The 7,348-nt window shown below is 47.2% G+C and overlaps 1 pseudogene; it reads right to left on the bottom strand.

Annotated features, from left to right (window-relative positions):
* Nucleotides 1–1,086: 1,086 nt before the first annotated feature.
* Nucleotides 1,087–7,348, bottom strand: LOC101572396 (annotated as a pseudogene).

Raw genomic sequence — 7,348 nt, 5'->3', positions numbered from 1 at the left:
CCCTAGCCTTCCAAGGTCAATTCAGACTCAGGAAATATGAGAACTTGTATTGTAATGTCATGTAACTCAGTAGTGTTCCAAATTTTCTGACCAAGGAGATTATGGGGCCAAAGAGGAAAGTGATCAATGATGTAGAGTGTGCCTAAGGAGCATCACATGGAGAGAAAACATTCTCTCAGGCTTTCACAGAGAGGACATTGGCCAAGCAATGGCAGTGACTCATCCATATGGCTGACACTGACAAAAGTTCCACAATCTGAGGTACAGGATCTCAGGATAAATCCTGAGGGGATTTCACTGACCTTATCAGACCCAAAAGCTACAGCTCTTGTTGCATAGGTCCTGCTTTACCTTAGTCTTAACCATCCAGCAGAAAAGTATAAGAAGGAAGTATAAGAAGTAAAGCCATGGTGTTATGTTGAGCTGTAGGTGACTCAGGTCTACAATTTCTGACATGGCCAGTCAAGCAGAAGACCTAATAGTATTATGGGCTACTGGACTCTTTTAGAATATTTTGCTGAGTTTACTCACCTATAATATTTAAAGGATGGAACTTAACAAAAAAGGGAATACAGATGAATGTCCATTTTGTATCTGTGTATTCAAAGTTGTTAGGATAGATATATAGTTACATTCTCGTAACGAATAGATTTTTTCTAATAGTGTTTGTAAATAGGATATCAAGTCTGCATCTTGTACATCAATTAATCACTAGGAAGAATGTATGCAATGTGTTAATTATTGAAACTGTCCTACCAATTTTGTTTTGGTTTGTTTTTCTGTATCAGGGATCGAACTCAAGACTTGTGCTTGCTAGGCACGCACTTATTCCACTCAGCTATTTCCCCAGCCCTCCTACATAGCTTTTAATAAAGAAACAGAGAAACCCACAAAGACATAAATAATACTTTGGGATTTTATTTTAAGGGCCAGCATACTACTCTCTCACTATGGCAGTAGTGTCCGATTATTAGTCCTGATAAATATTACTGGACGGTAAAGAACAAAGTCCCACAAATGATAATCTGAGTGAAACAATGTTGCATTTATTTGTCTTTCCAGAAGGGACAGTCACATCACTCAAGCTCAAATTTTGCTATCACCCTCTAGCGCCTGAAAGAACAAGATCAAAATGGAGAAAAGACATCAAATAGGGCAATGCTCTGCACCTCACATCTCTGTCTGGCTAAGGCCTATCATGCATTCTTTGAAATTGTTCACTGAGTAGTTTCCCTTCTTTTAAAATGTAGGCCCTATTCTCAAGGATGTCCAGGATGCTCTCCACAGATTCACTGTCACTCAACTGGCAAATATGACATGTTTTCTTGCAGTTGGCTGAATCATTCTTGAATAGCATTGGTAGACATTACAATATACAGGCAAATACAGCCTAACTAATTGGGTGCCTATATCTTTACTAATCTCTTTCAAAAATGTCTGGCCAAATTTCCTCTTTATTTTTCTGTTATACTAAAAAGCAGAGAAACATACTTGTTTACAGAGAAAAAAATTTTATGTGGATAAATTGCCATGAAAACTGTGAGAGAACATATATATGACACTAAAAAATACATGAATTGCCATGAAAAGTTGTGAGAGAACAAATATTTGATTCTAAAAATACATGAATAGGGGCTGGGGAAGATGGCTCAGTAGAATAAGCGCTTGCCTGGCAAGCGCAAGGGCCTGAGTTCAATCCCCGGTTCTGCCAAAAAAATAAAAAATAAAAATAAAAATACATGAATAACAGCACTGTTTACAATAGCCAAGTGGTGCATATATCTTAAGTGTTAAACAATAGAAGAGTGGGTAAACAGGACATGATATAGAGAGACAAATATTATTGATGCAAAAAGGAACTCAGTACTAATATATATTAAAACATTAATTATCCTTGAAAACATTAGGCACAGTGATAGAGGCCAGACTCAGAACGCACTGTATTCTATTTTTATTTTATTTTATTTTTTTTTTGGTGGAACCGGGGATTGAACTCTGATCCTTGCATTTGCCAGTCAAGCGCTTATCCTACTGAGCCATCTCCCCGGCCCCAGAACAAACTATATTCTGATTCCATTGGTAGGAGATGCTGAGAACAGCCCAGCTCCTGCAGGCCAAAAGCAAATCAGTGGTTGCCAGAGGCAGGTGGCATGGGGGACTACTGAGTGTCTCATGGGTGCAGGGGCTTTTGCTGTAGGGCTGACAATGCTAGGGAAAGAGAGGCGGTGGGTGCTCACCACTGACAATGCGCTCAGTGCCAGAGTTGTACCTGAAAATGGTTCAATCCTTCTTACGTGAATTACACCTCACATGTTAACAAGGAAAGAGTGAGACAGGCCAGAAAAGCTCAAGGGCCTTTGAGTCCCACTGCAAAAAGAAAATGGAGGTGAAGGAGCAGGCACTGCTGAACAATTGAAGAAACAAAGGGAAGGGAAGGGAAGGAAAAGGAGGAAGAGATCTTACTTAACAATCTATGAAGGCTACAGTCATTAGAAAGAGAAGCAAATGAAAGTTACCAAAAGTTTCCTTACTCTTTTGAAAATAACTTAGGGTGTGTGTGTGTGTGTGTGTGTGTGTGTGTGTGTGTGTGTGTCTGTGTGTGGTGCTGGAGGTTGGAGCCAGGCCCTTTGCACTTAGCTACATTCCCCAGCTCCTGATAATGTTTTATTTCAAGCAGGGTCTTGCTACTTTGTTACAGTGCCCCTGCTGGGCCCAAACTTGTGAGTACAGAGCTCACAGGCAGGAGACACAGCACCCTGCACTAACCTACTGTGCTAAAGTATGTAAATGACTCTCTAAGGAGACAGACAAGGCATCAGAGAAGTGCCTTTCCAAGGCCAGTGACAGGGTCTGGAGGAGAAGAGGGTGCGGGGGGAGAGCATTGAGTGCAGGGGAGGCTTGGAAGGCCCGGGGACTGTCACACTGGTGCATCTGGCACCCACTGAGTCCCACAGGAGTGCAGGTCTCTGGTGTCCTCAGTCTCAGCGTGACCTTTCTGTGTTGTGGATTCTTTTGATTTTGCACACTACATGTGCACCAGTTACAATCTATACATTACATACAACCTTTCAATCTGAACACATGTGCACCAACTACGGTGTTCTGAAAGCTGCTTCCCCAAGTTCATGGGTGCATATTCTGTCCAGGAAAACCAGTTTTCAAAAAGCAGGTATTTCCTGTCACGTGGGAAAACATGGATGAACCATGAGCACGTTACACCAAGTGGCACAAGCTTGTATCCAGGTGATGGGCCCTGTCGGGAACCGGCTGCCTTGAATCACCCAGCACATGCAAACTCATGGAGACCAAAGGCAGAATGAGTGCAGGCTGCCAGGGCTGGGTAGCAGGAAGTGCGGAGCTGCTGTTTAGGCAGCTGCAAGATGCAAAGCTCCTAGAGCTGTGCTGAGCCAGCGTATGCAGGGACTGGCCACTACTGAGTGCTGCCCTGCAAGTGGTGACCATAGAGCATCTTGTGGTGCATTTTACAACCAAAATGTACAAGCTGCTCACCTTGCTCAGACATGAGCCAGAAGTGTATTCCTATTGTCATTTCATCGTTCAGAGAAATTGCAAGTCTCCGGGGTTTAAAATGAAGTTAGTGGGCCGGGGAGATAATTCAGCGGTCTAAGTGCCTGCCTGGCAAGTGCAAAGACCTGGGTTAGATTCCTGATACTATATGCAATGCCAGCCCCAGGATCCAGGGCATACCCAGTTGGCCAAGAAAACTGTATGGTGGCACACCCCTGTAATCCCAGCACTGGGGAGGCTGAGACAGGAGGATCACTATGAGTCTGAGCTGTGTAGTGAGACCCTGTGTCAAATAAATAAATAAATAAATAAATAAATAAATAAATATTTTTAAAGATAAAATAAAGTGAACCTAGTTTCAGCACACATTAAAACACTACAGCAAAAGTATGTCAGCAACAATGAAAAGAATGACTTCTGTAAGACAATCACAGTTTGTTAAATGCATTCCCTGTTTCTATGTAAAAATTATGGGATTATGTTTTGGTTTAAAGCTTATGCTTTTTAATGTAAAATACTGATGTAAAATATGAAAACATCAAAAACACCAAAGGTAAAGTAAAAGCTCGGAACAGGTTTAGCTCCATGCTCGAATGTTTTCAAAGCAAGCAAAGCGAGGTAAGACTCAGGACTTTGGGCTGGCTGGTGAGTCTTTGTTGGTGCTACCTTTGAGATGGCATGCTGTGTGGTGACATTGGGGGCTGTGAGCAGTGGGAGAGTCTGCTCTTATCACAGTTGCTGGGCGCCGCCAGTATCTTACCCGGGGAGTCTGCACCTGCCTACGTACCTGCACCTGTTGTTGCATGGCAGGAGGGACCGGGAATCTCTGCAGAGAAGAGCTTTGACTAGGTCTTTGTTGTCCAGAGCCATGCTGACCCAACACAATATCCTGGGGCTTTAGAAGATGCCTTTGGCTAGCAAGGTTGATTACAACATCTTGCTGAGCTGGTAAGGCCCACTGCTGACTGCCTGGACCTTGGAAAGAAAACTGTGGGCTGGGCTGTGGGCGAAGAGTGGTTTGGGGTTGCTGGTGCTGTGGCTTTGGAAGCAACTGACACACCCGGGGCTGGGGCCGCAATGGGGGTACAGGCAGAGGCTGTTTGGGTTGGGCCTGAGGCTGAGTGCTCAAAATGATGGAACCAGGTGGAACCTGGAGTATAGTTAAGGGCATGAGACCACCAGAGTTTGGTAAAATGACTTGCACACCTTGCTGAGAGGATGGCTGTGTTCCAACTAACCCTGCCCTTGGCTGCTGACTTTCTAGGGGCAGAAGCCCACTAGGCTGGGTTCTCTCTGCAGCAAAGGCACCAGTGGAACTACCCAACGTGGAATCTGAAGCATTCATCAAGACCTGGGCTCCCTGCACTGGGCCCACCACATGGATAACCTCCAGGTTAGTGGAGCTGGCTGGGTCCTGGGTCATGAGGGATCCTTGTGAGTGGCTGGCAGGGGGCTGGGCAAGAGGAGGAAGTAAGTTAACGCCTCTGAGATCCATGTTACACTTCTGAGAAAGGCTGGCTGGTTTGGGACCAGGAGCAAGAGGTGGGAGCTTTCGGGAGCTGCGTAATGGTCGTCCAGGGGGACCTGGAAATGAGGAGCTTGGTTGTGAGCTAGAGGAGACTACGACCACTGGAGCTCTTGGATTGACTGCATTTCTGGATACTGAGGACTCCTTTGATACAGAGTTTGTAGTCTGTTTTGCCTTTGCCTCTGCCTTTGGTTCTGCCTTTGCCTCTGCCTGTGGCTCTGCCTTTGCTGCTGCCTCTGCCTCGGCCTCTACCTCTGCCTGTGCCTCTCCCTCTCCCTCTCCCTCTTCTTCTCCCTCTGTCTCTGTCTCTGTCTCTGTCTCAGTCTCCGTCTCCGTCTCTGTCTCTGCCTCTGCCTCTGCTTCTGCCTCTGCCTCTGCCTCTGCTTCTCCCGCTGCTTCTGCCTCTGCCTCTACCTCTGCTTCTGCCTCTGCCTCTGCCTCTGCTTCTCCCGTTGCTTCTGCCTCTATCTCTGCCTCTGCCTCTGCTGCTGCCTCTGCCTCTGCCTCTACCTCTGCCTCTACCTCTCCTGCTGCCTCTGCCTCTGCTTCTGCCTCTCCTGCTGCCTCTGCCTCTCCCGCTGCCTCTGCCTCTGCCTCTCCCGCTGCCTCTGCCTCTGCCACTCCCGCTGCCTCTGCCTCTCCCGCTGCCTCTGCCTCTGCTTCTCCCTCTGCCTCTGCCTCTCCCGCTGCCTCTGCCTCTCCCTCTGCCTCTGCCTCTGCCACTCCCACTGCCTCTGCCTCTCCCGCTGCCTCTGCCTCTCCTGCTGCCTCTGCCTCTCCCACTGCCTCTGTCTCTCCCTCTCCCTGTGCCTCTCCCTCTGCCTCTGCTTCTGCTTCTCCCTCTGCCTCTGCCTCTGCCTCTCCCTCTGCCTCTGCCTCTGCCTCTGCCTCTGCTTCTCCCTCTGCCTCTGCCTCTCCCGCTGTCTCTGCCTCTCCTTCTGCCTGTGCCTCTAGCTTTTCCTTTGCCTTTAGCTTTGAAGAGGGCTGATCCACACTGGTTGGAGTTCTGGAGCCTTGTACCATCTTGTCTGCATGTTTACCTTTGCTTTGGACAGACTCCTGGCATGTGTTGACTGCCTTCCCAGCATCAGTCTTTGATCCAGCTATGACACTACCTGAATGGACACCTGTGGAGACTACTGTAGGACGCTTATGCCTCTTGAGTGTGCGAAACATTGATCGATCTCTCATATCACACCAAAGTGGATCATTGTTCAACATCAGGATGCTTGGATTTGTTTCCCACAGCTGACTGCCAACTTCACTGTCAAACACAAGACCATCCTTAGACACAAGGGCTGAGCAGAATGCCGGTGGTTCTTTACCAGGTGGGACAGACTGGTTATCTTTGGTATATTTATGCACATCAATTTCACAAGGCACAGCTAGGTCACAGGGTCTCTGTTTCCATGTGTCCACATAAGTCTGTGCTGTGATCTTTATGTTATGTTCTGGATTCAATTTCTTTTCTTTTCTTTTTTTGCAGGCAGTTAGTATTCTAGAGGCAGGGTGTGAAGAATGTAGAGATGAATCCTCCTGCAGGCTCAGGGAGGGCCACAAATGCCGCTTAACACACTGTTTCATTGGTGCAGTGTTCATCTTTTGCATGTTAAACAGCAGTCGGTTGGTAGTGCAAGCCACTGCCACAGATGGGTCCAGACAAACTGGTTCTGATGTAGCCAAGATCAGTTTGCTTTCAAGGGTGAGCTTATCTCGCTGGGTCCAGTGAGGGTTGTCTCTTGCAATGGCCTCTACATCACACACCAAAGTCTGCAGTGTTGGACGTAAGAGAACATGCTTACTTCTGGGAGCAGCAGAGCCCACACCCACACACTGCCTGTAGTCTCGAATTTCTGCTATGACACACCCACTATGGAAAATGTTAATCTGAGATGTGTCCAGGACGTCAAGCAGAACAGGTGGTAACTGTTGCGCATCCAAATACTCCAGCAGCTGATCCTCTTGATAGGGCAGGGAAATGGGCTCTGCTAAGGACCCACTCTTGTCATCCAGCATGATAGAATAGCCCTGTTCTCTTGGGTACAGATTGAACACCAAGCATGGCAACGACTCTCTACTCACCAGCTTCTCTAGCAGGTTGACATTGGTTGTGAGTTCGTCGGTGGCCTCGGGCTCTTTGCCGCATTCTTCAACATAAATGTCATAAAGCTTGTCATGGAGAGATTTTTCCTCAGACAATGGGACTCTCCTGGCAGGGGGTCTCTGCTGGGCTCTCGCGATGACCTCCTCTGCTCTGTCTAGGGCTTGCTCTAAGGCTCGCTGGCGCGACAT

Source organism: Octodon degus, unplaced genomic scaffold, assembly GCF_000260255.1.
Source record: "Octodon degus isolate 3935 unplaced genomic scaffold, OctDeg1.0 scaffold00041, whole genome shotgun sequence".
Classification (NCBI taxonomy): domain Eukaryota; kingdom Metazoa; phylum Chordata; class Mammalia; order Rodentia; family Octodontidae; genus Octodon; species Octodon degus.
Note: the sequence above shows the minus strand (reverse complement) of the source record. Positions and strands in the feature narration are given on the sequence as shown.